The following is a 12,384-nucleotide window of genomic DNA, read 5'->3' as shown; positions in this document are numbered from 1 at the left end:
TGCGTGCGTCCCTCAAGTCAGCGAGGATGCAGCCCCAGCCACAGCATGCTGGGTTGGAGAGGCGACCCCGCTGCCAGTCTGTGGCCTGGAGCACGGGGCCTGCCTCAGTTTCCTCATCTGCAAACGGGCCCTCCCCCGGACCAAGGAGTAGGATTCTCCGCTCGGGAACCGCCACGCATCTGTGTCTAAGTGGCATTTGTCCCTGCTCCATGTCACCAGTGCCCTACCACCCCCTCCCCCCAGCCCCCACGGAGCCTCCAGGTCGCCCAGACCAAACAGCTGCAGGACAGGAGGCCGGAAGCTCCTCTCCCGGAGCCGGCTGGCGGGGGTCAGCACCGGAGAAGCCAGGGAGGCGCGGAACCCGAGCCTCCCCTGCTTGGGAGACCAGCCTGGAAGTCACGAGCTAACTTCAGGGACCTGCACGCTTCCTGCCGCTGCGGCGCTGCAGGGGGAGGGTGGCCTCCACTCAGCTGGCCTTCCCCTGCAGACTGGGCGCAGAGGCCTGGGTGTCCTGGCCTGGGTTTGAGCCCCGCCCCTTCCCCTTCTGGGGTGCGTGTTCCGAGGTTTCTTCAGCCTTGGAGGAGCCAGGGGCCTTGTTACTATTTACTCTGAGCAACCGGAAGTGCTGCGAGCGCTGCTAGGAGCTCCCAGGTGAGCGGAGGGAGCGGAGTGGGGCCTCACAGCGCCCTCGCCCTCCCCACACCCTCTCCTCCAGGGTGCAACCACCACGGCCCCATTTTACAGACGAAGGCACTTGGCCCAGGTCAGGTGGCTGGGCAGTGGCGGGTGGGGGTTCTGGCTGGGTCTGGCTTTGGCGATGCTGAGGGGCGCCCTCACCCAGCTCCCTGTGCTTCCTGCAGCGACACCCTGTCAGGGCCACCCGCTTGATGACCCTATAGACCCTTCAGACATGCCCAGATCTGATCTGAAAACAACTTTCTGTCTCTCTATGCAAGCACAGTGAGAAATGTGCTGGGGAATGTCCCCTCTGGGTATCTGTCCCCTCTGCTCCCTGTGGTCAGGGTCACCCTTGCTGGCCTAAAACAGTGAGTCAGGCCTTTCATAAACCCTAGAGGACGTTGGGGGGTGGGGCAAAGAGGACGGTAGCTGGGCTCTCGGCCCTCACCCCTGCTTCCTTCCCTACCGATCACGTGGGGAAGCGTCATCTGGAGAAGGAATGAGGCGCAAGGTTGAGAAGCGAAGATGGGCGTGAGCAACCAGTTTGAAAGCCCCTGTCGTAAAAATCCAGGAGCTGATTGGGACAGAACGGCGGCCTCCTGAAGGCCCCCCACTTATGTGACTGGGCTCTCTCCCAGGGCCACCCCCCGGGGAAACAATAAAAATAAAACCGCGAGGCAGGTCTCCTCCCCTCTCCAAGGGGTCTCCAGCCCGTAATGCTCTACAAGGACGCCACACTCAGCCGGGCTCACCGGCCCAAGGCCACGCGGCTAGTACGAGGCTCGCCCAGGACCCTCTGGGATCTGTCCGCTTCCAAACCCCACGCCCTGCCACTGAGCAGCCTCCCCCAAAGAAATGGCAGGCACCTGCGGTGCCACTGGCCCTGGCCCTTGCCCTGCTCACAGCCCCTGGCAGGCCCCCCCCAAGGAGGTCCTTCGGCCCCTTCGGGGAGGATTCACAGATGCTCAGGGACAGGTCTGTGGCAGCCATGGCCCCGGGCAGAGCTGCCCCTGCTGTGGGCACTGCCATACCCGCCACATACCCACCCTGAAGCCCTCGGCCTCTGCCACCCCGGTGGGGGTGACAGCCGTGTTTGCCACTCCCAGAAGGATGTTGTCCCCAAAGCATCAGAGCCCTTGTGCCCACAAAAGGCCACACAGCAGCACTGCTAGGCCCCACACCCCCCTCTCCTTGCAGCTCCCCCTCTCTCTTGCGTCTGGTGTGGGACTGGGTTCTGGGACCGCCACCACCATACTGTCCTCAGTCATGCCTCCTCTAGGAGAACTAGGGCCGGGTCAGTCCTGAGCTGCTGCGGCCCCTCTTCCCTAGAGGTGGGAGGTCCTCCCGGCGGGGAGGTCGAGGAAAACAGCCTCCCCGCCTCCGCTGCAGACACAGGACACGAGGACCACCCGGGTCCAAGTTGGGGCTTGGTCCGAGCTTAGGAAAAAGTGCACTGGCTGATGTGTGTGGCAGGGAGACAGAACCATACAGCGCAGAGAAACCAGCCTGCCTCAGGCTGGGCCCCGGCCTCTCGGGCTGTGGCAGGTGAAGGCTGTGGCGTGGATGCACCTTTTGGGAAGGGGGGGTGGGGCGGGGGAGGATGCACTGGCTCCTGATTGGTTGGGACCACGCCCTGCCGGATCTGCTGGCCATGCAGAGTCGCTCCCTGGAGCTGGAGGCCCAGCTTCAACCTGAGCGTGGGAATGGGGCGAGGCTGGGGGTAAGGGGGGGGACCCAGAGAGGAGGGAGCTGGTGGTGATTTCAGACCCATTCTGGTGGCTCGCACCGCCACCCCCACCCCCCGCCACCCCGCTCCAGGTGAGAAAGGTCAAATTGTTCATTATCGTTAGTGGGAGCGGTTACAAACATTTAGAATCGTGTTAACCGCGGTCACCTCTGGGTGGGAAGTGTTGGTGATGTTTCCCTTTCTTGCTTGTAGTTCTCATTGTTCAAATGTGTTGATTTAGTTTACAAGAAGAGTGTTTTCCCCCCAGAAACAAAGAAAATTTAAAAATCAACAAGACTGGACTTTGCCAACGCCGAGGGGCCCTCTCAAGGAGGTGCGGCCGCTACGGAAACCCGAGGGGGCGTAGGAACCGCCCGGGTGTGCTGCGGCAGGAGAGGCCAAAGCCCAGGACCCGCCGAGTGCGTCAGCGAGCACCCAGGAGGCCAGGACGAGTTCCAGAAACGCACGCGGGGAAGCTCGTGGGGGCACGTGAGTGCCTTTGAGAGTGAAGGGGGGACCCCTGAGGTGTCTGGCTGGGAGCCAGGACTCAGCCCAGATCGGGACTGTGGTTCCGAAGGTGTTCGTTGGGCAGCGGTGGGCAGGCGGCTAGGGTGGGCAGAGCAGCGGTATTAGAGCTGGGACCACAGAGCCAACGTGGAAGGGGTCCCCCCTCTTCCCACTCCCCCTCCTCAGGGTCCCATTTGGAAACTTCGACGGAGAAGTCACCCGGTTCCTGGAATTCAGAGGGCTCCGTGAGCAACTGCTCTTTAAAAAAATTTTTTTTTTACCTTATTGATTTTAGAGAGAAAGAGGAAGGGGCAGAGAAGGACAGAGAAATATCGATTTGTTGTTCCACTTATTTATTCATTCCTTCGTTGACTCATTGACTGGGCCCTGACCGGGGATCGAACCCACAGCCTTGTTGTAGCAGGACGATGCTCTAACCGGCTGAGGTACCCGGCCAGGGCAGCAGCTATTCATTAAAGGTCCTTGTGGCCCTGGAGGCAGCCCCTGCTGCTGGAGGGCTGTCAGGCCGTTTGATGCGCCCACCCTTTGACCGAACGATTCCATTTTTAGGAACTATCACCGCAGAAACACGCACACGGGTGACAAGGGAAAAGGCACCAGGGATTCAGTGCACCACTGTTTATAACAGCAGAACTTTGGAAACCGCCCAGACACCCAGTTGGGGGACTGATTCTATAAACGTGAAGGGGCTGCCCCCAGGCAGAGCAAGGGGCTGTGACAAATAACCTGCCGGCTCCTTCAAGGAGGAAAAAAAAAACAACAAGAAATGCTCATTTGCATTTTAAGAGGGTCACCTCCACTACACCTTGCTCTAAACCCAGCCCTGGTGACTGGTGCCAGAAAGGAGCTGGGGGTTGGGCAGGATGGGGACTGATTTCAGCTGTACACCCCTTTCTCTCTGGCTCTGTTCACCTTGCGCGTGTGTTCCCTGGAAACAGCCGGCACTGGCCTGCACTCCACGAGCACAGTGAGTGGAAACTTCCAGAGCTTACTACCCACAGCCACTTCTCTCCTGTCTTCCCAGGACCGGCCACCCTGTGACCAGTGATGACGAGTGGCTCTTTTCTCTGCCTCCAGGCCCTGGAGATGGAGGCGCCACAAGGCAGAGACGGCCTGGATCCCTGAGGGTTCACATGGCGGACAGTTACCCTGCAGAGTTACCTGGGCTCACGCAGACTTTGCTGGATGCAAAACAAACTGTTGCTGTGTTGAAACACTTTGATGTTGGAATCATTTGTTACTGCACCACAGCCTAGCCTTGCTAACTGATGCGTTCTGGCTCAAGGGAGGCCTGGAGACCTTGGACAAGTCCCCTGACTCCTCCAGGCCTCAATTTCCCCAGGTGTACGATGAGGCAAGAGGTCTCTTCTCCTCTCACGAGGGCCTGTGCTGCTCGTGCTCCCAAACCCCAAAGGCCTGAGGAATACCCATCAGCACTCGGGGCTGCAGGGTGCTGAGCACTCCCACTGGCCGCCGGCCAGACAGCCTCAGGGGCATCATGGGATCCTCCCAGCAGGGAGACACCATGACCATCCCCGCTGCCCCATGGGGAAACAGGCTCAGAGAGGCGAGGTCACTTACCCAGGCGCACCAGCACCTGTGACTCCTGTCTGTTCTGATGACAGCTGACATCTGGTATTTTTACTTATTTCTTACAAATGCAATGTAAAAGAAAGCCCACTGTTAACAACTTGAGAGAATGTAGAAAAAAACTTTTAAATTTACCATCGTAACCGTGTTGAAGTGTGCCATTCCTCGGCAATACATATGTCACAGGGGCGACCGTCCGCACCATCCCCGTCCAGGGCTCCGAACCCGCCAAATGACAACCCCCACCCCCCACCCCCACCGAGGCAGCGGCAAACAGCCTTCTGCCGTCTCCGTGAATGTGCCCGTCCTGGGGGCCTCACACGCACACCCTCGTGTGTAGTGGCCCTTGTGCGACGGGCTCGTTTCCCGCAGCAGAGTGCCCCCAAGGCGTGCCCACACCGACGCGTGTGTCAGGATCCCCTCCCTCTTTAAGAGTGAGAGCCTGGATGCTGGTTCACTCCGTGGACAGACCGCACTTGGTTTACCCGTTTACGTGCTGCTGGACACTGGGGTGGTTTCCCCTTCAGCTGTTGTGAATAATGCCGCCACGGCGGACGTGCATGTACCCGAGACCCTGCTTCCAATTCCTCTGGGCTTATACCCGGAAGGGCAATTGCTGGGCCACCTGGTAATTCTGTTTTTAGGCCGTGAGGCACTGCCACGCTGCCGTCCACAGCATCTGCACTGTTTCCCCTCCCCACCCACAGTGCACAGGCTCCCGCTTGCTCCGCCTCCTTGCCAACACTTGCTATTTGCCGCTTTTGGGTAGTAGCCATCCTAACAGGGGGTCTTGATTGGCATTTCCCTGATGATCCTCGAGGGGAAAAAGGATCTTGAAAAGCCTCTGGTGAGTCCCTAGTGGTGCAGTCGCCTGGACTTGCTTCCGCAAGAGGAAGTGGGGACCAGGGGGCCGCCCCCACTGCTGTGGACGCTGTCACCGCATCTCAGTCCTCGACTCCCGAGCACGTGAGTGGGCTGTGCTCTGGGAGCTGCACTGCGACCTGTGTCCCAGTGACCCGGCAGGGCCCCCACTTCTCCAGAACTTCAGCCTCGGATGGTGTGACCTCGGCTTCCCCCGCTGGGCCTGGCAGGAACTGAGCCGGGTCTTTCCAGTCCCGGCTGACCCCGTGACCCAGAGTCCCCACCCAGGCCTGGGACGCAAGAGCAGGGAGGAGGCCGCGCCAGGACGGGGGTCAGCTGCCTGTCCTTGGCCTTCCACGTCCAGACAAGGGCAGCTTTGTGTGTGGGAGAAGAGCAGGGGCTTCGGAGACAGGCGGACGGACACAGCCTGGTGCCGTCTCTGCCGTTCCCCAGCTGCATGACCTTGAGTGAGTCTCTCTCCCTCCAAGCCCTCACTTCTCTCGCCTGTGAAATGGCTGAAATGGTGCCTGGCACATAGTAAACACTCACTAAAACACTTCTTATAATGACCAACATCGTCATCATCTTCACTATCATCAACATCCTGACGCATGACCGGGTTACATCTGCGTCAAACAGTCCGTGGCTCCCCACCGCCGGCAGGAGAAAGTCCACCCCTACCTCTGGACGAGTGGGCGCCACCGGGCCTGGCCCCTGCCAGCACCTCCAAGCTCCTCCTCCCGTCACTCATCACATTCCAGTCACTGGGCCGCCTCCTGTCCCTCCAACGCCCAGCACGCCTTTGTGCCTCAGGCCCTTTGCCTGTGCTCTTTCCCCAGCCTGGAACGTGTGCCCCCCACCCCCGCTCCTCCACCTCCGTCCACCCCCATCCCTTCAACAGTGGATCCCTAAAGGCCTCTGGCTCACCGCAGGCAGCGACCCTGCGCAGAGGGCCCCACGGCTCTGCGCGTGCACCCCAGCACTTCTCGCGGGCGCTCGCAGCACCGAGTTGTGAAATCTCGGAGGGCCGGCAGCCTGCCCATGGGAGCTCTGGGGGGCCGGAACTGCGCCACTCTGCGCCCCATTCCAGTGCAGGCACCCCGCTCCGCGTGGGCCCAACTGCCCCCAAATGTTAGTTACCCCGAATCATTAATTTCCAGAATCCCTCTGATTTTGGAAACTCAGATTCTTTGCAACAAAAACAACCCATTCCCTGCATCACTGAACCCACTTTAACGTTCGTGAGTGCAAGAGCCTTTGTCAGACTTTTCCACTCATTCAATGAACACGTCTGACAGCACCCTCAGCTACGTCCTCTGTGCTAATTGTTCAGCTCAGAAAAATACGCTCACTGCAGTCAGAGCGGCTGCTCGCAGCCCAGCCTCTGGCCACCCCTCCCGGGGACATGTGCGGGGCTTGGGGCTGCTCTGCGGTCTCCCCTTCCTTGCTTGGGGGTACATGCCAACCGTGAGTAGTGGAGGGTTGCGTAGGGAGGGGCATTTCCACCCCCATCAGCAAGATCAGCATGAGGCCACGGCGGCCCGTCGGGTTAGGGCCTGACTCAGCCTGTCCACACACGGCTGCGCCCCGCCCCCCTCCCAACCAGCCGGGAGTGAGGGCGCAGACCCCAGGGGAGCCCCGGGGCAGGAGGCCCAGAGAGGCTTTGCCGGCACCGATTCCTCCACCTTCTCACTTGTCCGTCTCAACAGGTACTTGCTGAGGGACTAGCGCGGCCTGTTGGGGCGAGGCCCCAGCGAGGAGCAGCTCCTGCGGCGGACGAAGGGCACTGAAGAAGAGCAAAGGCTCAAACTCAGCAATTCCTTCTGCTCGCAGACCGAGGGCTCCACCCCATTCCCAGGCCCCTCCCCCTTGGTCCTCTGGGCTTCCGGCGGAAGGGTGATGGGGCGGGGTTTTCACCATGCTCCTGGGGGGCCTTTCGGAGAGGGACCATGTGGATGTCCACTCCAATGGTTCTCGGGGAAAGCACTTTCTTGAGGTGTTGATGCAAACAGGCTACAGGGAAGGCCCGCGGGGAGCACTGTGGACGCTGCCACTGTGGCTGGGACCAGCCCAGGGAAGCGGACCCTCAGGGGAGGTCCAGAAGAAGGGTGGGACTGTCCCAAGATGTGGGTGAGCGGTGGGGGCACTTAGGACTTGGGGTCACCACCTGGTTGAGCCAGAGTGAGTGAGTCCCACCTGCAGTGAGGACTCAGCCCTGGGAGAGGGCGCTGGCCGGAGGGTGGGGGCGCCCCAGATGCCCTGAGACGTCGGAACCTTACTGAGCACCCCCATTTGCTGGATTCTCGGGGTTCATGGGCACACAAGGAGCTGGACGGGCTGTGAGGCACCGCAGGGCAAGGGAGGAGGTGGGCAGGGGCCGGGTGGAGGCGTGCGGTCAGGGGGACTCCTGGAGCTGAGGGCAGGCAGTGACGACGTCTGTGGGGAAACCCCAGGACAGAAGGCACCTGGGACTCTAGGGCTGGTGAACGTGCAAGACACAAGTGTGGGCGTGGGAGAGGTAGGAGGGGTGGGAGCAAATTCGGAGGGGGCCTGAGAGCCAGTGGGTCACATGGGCCCTTCCAGGCCTCGGTGGGACTCAGGGTCTGGGAAGTGCCCATTCCAGGAGCCATCCCTGCTGCTGGGGGTATGTGTGTGTGTGTGGGGGGGGGGGTCGTTTCCAGGTAGAGCAGTGGGCTTTGTGGAGCACCGGCTTTGCAGAGAGATGAGAGAAAGGTGGGGTCAAGGCCAAGGACTTTGATGCAAGCAGTGGGGGGTGGTCCCTGCTGCCATCTCCTGAGCAGAGAGGGAGGGGACACAGGATCCCAGAGGTTCCGCCCAAACTTGGGGCAGAGCCTCACTCTTCACGTCGAGGTCTGCCAACCTGCCCCACACAGGCGCACCCACCTCGCTCACTCACGTGTGCCGCCGGCAGTCACACAGGCCCACGCATCCTCATGGGTACACCCCCCCAGTCTCACACCTACACCTTCACTCTCACACACACTCTGATGCACAGACACACACTACACCCCCACCCCGCATCGCCCCCGTGTGGGCTGGTCTCCGTGGGCCCATGACCCCCCCGCAGGTGCTGCCCACTGGCCAGGGGTCAGGAGGGCCGTTTCAGAGACAGCAGCCCCCAGGCCCAGTCTGCCCCCAGGGGAGCTCGAGTCAGACATAAAGGACTTCCCCTTCGCCCCGAAGGCGGAGGAGACGGGAGCCATTTCCCCATCCTACGGGACAGCATTGTAAGTGACTCGCCATAGGAAACTCTGGATCCTCACGCGCACGCACGCACGCACGCACGCACGGAGAGCTTCCTGAGAGCCCTGTGTGTGCCCCTGGGTTCCTGCCCGGAAACCCCAGGCCTACCCATCAGGCAGCAGGCGGCACACATCCCCAGCAATCCATCCTCACCCATGCGGAGTTTTCGGGGTGCCTCAGCCTCTGGGGATCCTCATCTCCTCCCTCCTTACAGCTGCCCCGTGGGTAAACGGAACGACAGAGACTTGCGCTGGAAAGGGGGCGGATGTTGGCGGGGGACGGGGTGGGGGGGCGGGACAGAGAGGCCGCGAACAGTCCTGCAGAAGGGAAGCCTGACTCTCAGGGACTTGGGGACCCACAGCCTGGGACAAGGGTTCTCAGGTGCTGTCACACTGACACACGTATGTGCATGCTGCACACGTGTACACAAACACACGCCACCCCACCGACACACCAGCACAGGGACACGCGGGCATGCGCGCATGCGCACACGCGGGACCCGGGGTCTCCGGCCCGCCTGAGCCGTGTGTCTCCGCACCGCCTGAGCCGTGTGTCTCCGCACCGCCCTGCCTCTAGGCCCGAGCCTCCTCTGTGGAATGTTCCCTCTTCACCTGTCCCCCAGCTGCCGTGTCGCCTAAAATCCTGAAAGACTGGGAGAAATTCCTTTAGAACTCACACCTCGAATTTTAGGCTTACACTATATTTTGAGAATTTGGGACTGTGTCCTCAGACTCAATCTGATGCGGGCTTGGGTCATCACAGGTCGGGGCAGGTAGGATCCTGGGGGTGGGGAGGATGGGGGCCCGCCCCCACGCTGCCCTCTGTAGCCGGGAGCAAATTCCACCGAGCCAGAGAGGGCTGAGGGCTGTGGGGGCCACGGTGAGGGCTCTGGGAGTCCCAACGAGCCCCGCCCACCCCCTGCAGCCCTCCCTGCGGGACTTTTCTCCGGGAGCCTCGGTTTCCCCCGGATGGTGGGGTGACGCATCTCCTCGGGCTCGGGGAGAAGTGAAGGACAGCACACCTATAAAGTTACAAGCCCCGGAAGCCCAACAGAGGGAAGCGGGGGTGGGATGGACACCTGGCAGACAGCGGCCCCCCCAGCGAACCCGGCTGAACCCCAGCCGCGGTTTCCTTCTCTCCGCTGCCGCCGCGGCGGCCGAGCTTCCCGTAGGACGGCGCCTGCTTATCAGGAGAGCAGAGCCGCTGTCCCCCCACCCCCAGAAGGTGATTGTGGGGGGCTCCAGCTTCCCCTCCAGCCTCAGCCTGACTCCCACAGAGAAAAACACAGACGAGTCCTCTCCTCCTGGTTCAGGTTTCTACAACGCCCGCGCCCCCCCCACCCCCCACCCCCCGCCAAACCCACAAACAATTTTGCATATATTTAAATTTCCTCTGCTGTTTTCAGCCATGAGGCCCCCTTCCCTCCCCCCAAAAAAGAGAGAAAGAAATTACAAAAGCCCGTCATTTGTCTCCGTCCCCGCACCCCATCTATCAGGCCGCCGAGCCCGTCGCCTCGAATGAGGCTCGCGCCCGGACCGCCGCTTTAATGGGGCGCCGCGTGCGACTGTGCGTGCGGCTGGCGAGGCGGGGAGCAGCCGGCCGGCATTTGCATACATATTAAACGGAGCAGTAAAAAATGCAGACATGCAAACCATTTGGACGGGCTCCTCGGCGCAGAGCCGGCCAGGAAATCAATCTTCTGGTTTCTTAAAGGAAACCTGCTCGGGAGGAGGTGGCGAAGCCGAGCAGCCCGCAGGCCCTGGGAGGGGGCTCAGCCATCATCTGTCCATCTGTCCAACGGAGCCACACCAGCTGTGGGGGTCCTTCCCAGCCACAGACAGGAAGCCAGGGGACAGGAAGCCATCACCCTGAGTGTGGGTCCGGGCTCAGCGGGCTGTGTGCCCTAAGGGGGAGGCCGGGCCCCTCTGAGCTCCTCTCGCCTCCGGGTGCTAGTGATGACTTAGCATCCCCAGGGGGTCCTGGAGAGTCTCCCCTCACTTCATGGCTCTGCAGTTTAAGCCACTAGCCCAAGGGGACCCAACTCCTCTCTACAGAGCCTGGATCCCATACCAGGTGCAGAAGACACTGGCCAAGTCACAGGCTCTGATGGCAAGTGTCCTGAGTTCAAAGTCAGACTCTGCTCTGTACAAGCTGTGTGACCTTGGACAAGTGCATCAACCTCTCTGTTTCCTGAAAAAAACACGCACAGATACTTCCCTCTTAGGCATGTTGGATGAAAGTAGGTCAGTCACTGCCTGGCACACAGTAAAGACACAAACAATGGCAGAGCAGACTGTGGGAGAGAAAACTCACAGCTACTGGCGTGGTTTTCCGGTTAAAATCCCTCTCTTAGGGCAAGCCACTCCTCCACAAGCCTCCTTACCTGTAAAGGGGATGCAGATTGTCACAGGACCGTCTAGCTCACAGGGGTCACCTATGCCACCCTCCAGCAGATGCGGCCCAGGCGGCACCTCTGAGCTGCCTAGCCCATCCCCCTGGGGCTTAGACAGAGCTCAAGGCCCAGACGGGGTGATGCCCTGATAAGACCCGAACAGACCAAACAAAGGTGAGGGACCCAGAGTCTCGGCAGAGCCAGATGGGTGCTGCCTGCTCCACCCACCCTCTCTGAGTCCCACTTTCCAGATGAGGAAACTGAGGCCCAGAAAGAGGTGCCACGCTCACGGAGCCTGAGGGCGGTGGAGCAGGGGTTCCAATGGGGTCTGAGTGACGGAGCAGCCACCTCCCCAGAGGCCACTGGGAGATTCTGGCGGCAGCAGACGGAGCTCATTCTGCCGTGCGCCGCTCCCCCAGGCACATGCGAGAAAGAAGCCGGCTCAGTGCCTGAGCTCAACTGGACATTCACGTCCGCGCAGGTCCTTCCCTGTTGAGAACCAGTGAGGCTTGGCCTTCAGCCACTTCCTCTGCACGAAGGCTGGAGGTGCCCGGTGTGACGGGGGGCAGGCCAGGCAGCGGGCCGTGCTGGGGAGGGGATGCGGAGGGGCTGGGAGGGAGGGCATCTAGCCCAATGAGAGCCCCATTCTCTCTGCGACCCCAGGGCTTGAGTGAGGAGGCAGGCCGGGGTTGGGGGGCGGGGGTTGCCTTCAGTTGCGAGAAGGGCCCTGTGACTCAGAGCTTCCCACCTGAGTGGCAACATGACCTCCTGGCTGTGTTGACTTGCAGCCTGGTGCCAAGGGGGAAAAAAGTCGAATCCAGGGTGTGGCCCAGTTTCGGTGGTGCCGCGCTGTGTGACCTTGGGCAAAGGCCCTGCCTTCTCTGGGCAGAGGTGGCTGAGCAGTGGGCTGCACTCCTTCTCTGTCTCTCCTTCGAAGACCCCGCCTGCCACCCCTAGCCTCCATTCTCTCTGGGCCTCTGTCCCCCGTCTCCCTGTACAGGCTGCCCCCACTGCCTGGCAGGCGAGGGTGGAGGAAGCAGGCAGGGCGGGAAAAGGCAGAAGGGGCAGGAGTTACAGGAACCGGCTGGGCCTGGGCGATTGCTCAACCGGGGCGCCAGGCCCGGCCAGCCTCCACAGGCCCGCTCCCGCCAGCCCGCCCTCCTTCCAGCTCCGCATTGCAAACATTCCTGGCCAGCCTCGGGGCTGCGGCCCCGGAAGGGGGAACTGCGGCAGACAGAGCGCGAGCACCAGGCCGCCAGCGACTCTTAACCCCTTCCCTGCTTCCAGGCAGAGCCACAGGGGGGGTGGGGCCCGGCGGTGGGCCAGGCTTCCCCAGGGCTGAGTG

General features: G+C 61.5%; 1 long non-coding RNA gene across 1 annotated transcript; it reads left to right on the top strand.

Annotated features, from left to right (window-relative positions):
* Positions 1-367: 367 nt before the first annotated feature.
* LOC123823537 lies at positions 368-4,656 on the top strand. Its single transcript, XR_006786545.1, has 3 exons — positions 368-651; positions 2,673-2,893; positions 3,957-4,656. It is a non-coding gene; the product is annotated as an uncharacterized LOC123823537 (long non-coding RNA).
* The last annotated feature ends 7,728 nt before the right edge of the window (positions 4,657-12,384 follow it).

This window comes from Phyllostomus hastatus, unplaced genomic scaffold (genome assembly GCF_019186645.2).
Source record: "Phyllostomus hastatus isolate PE091 unplaced genomic scaffold, TTU_PhHast_1.1 phas_contig_495, whole genome shotgun sequence".
Classification (NCBI taxonomy): Eukaryota; Metazoa; Chordata; class Mammalia; order Chiroptera; family Phyllostomidae; genus Phyllostomus; species Phyllostomus hastatus.
Note: the sequence above shows the minus strand (reverse complement) of the source record. Positions and strands in the feature narration are given on the sequence as shown.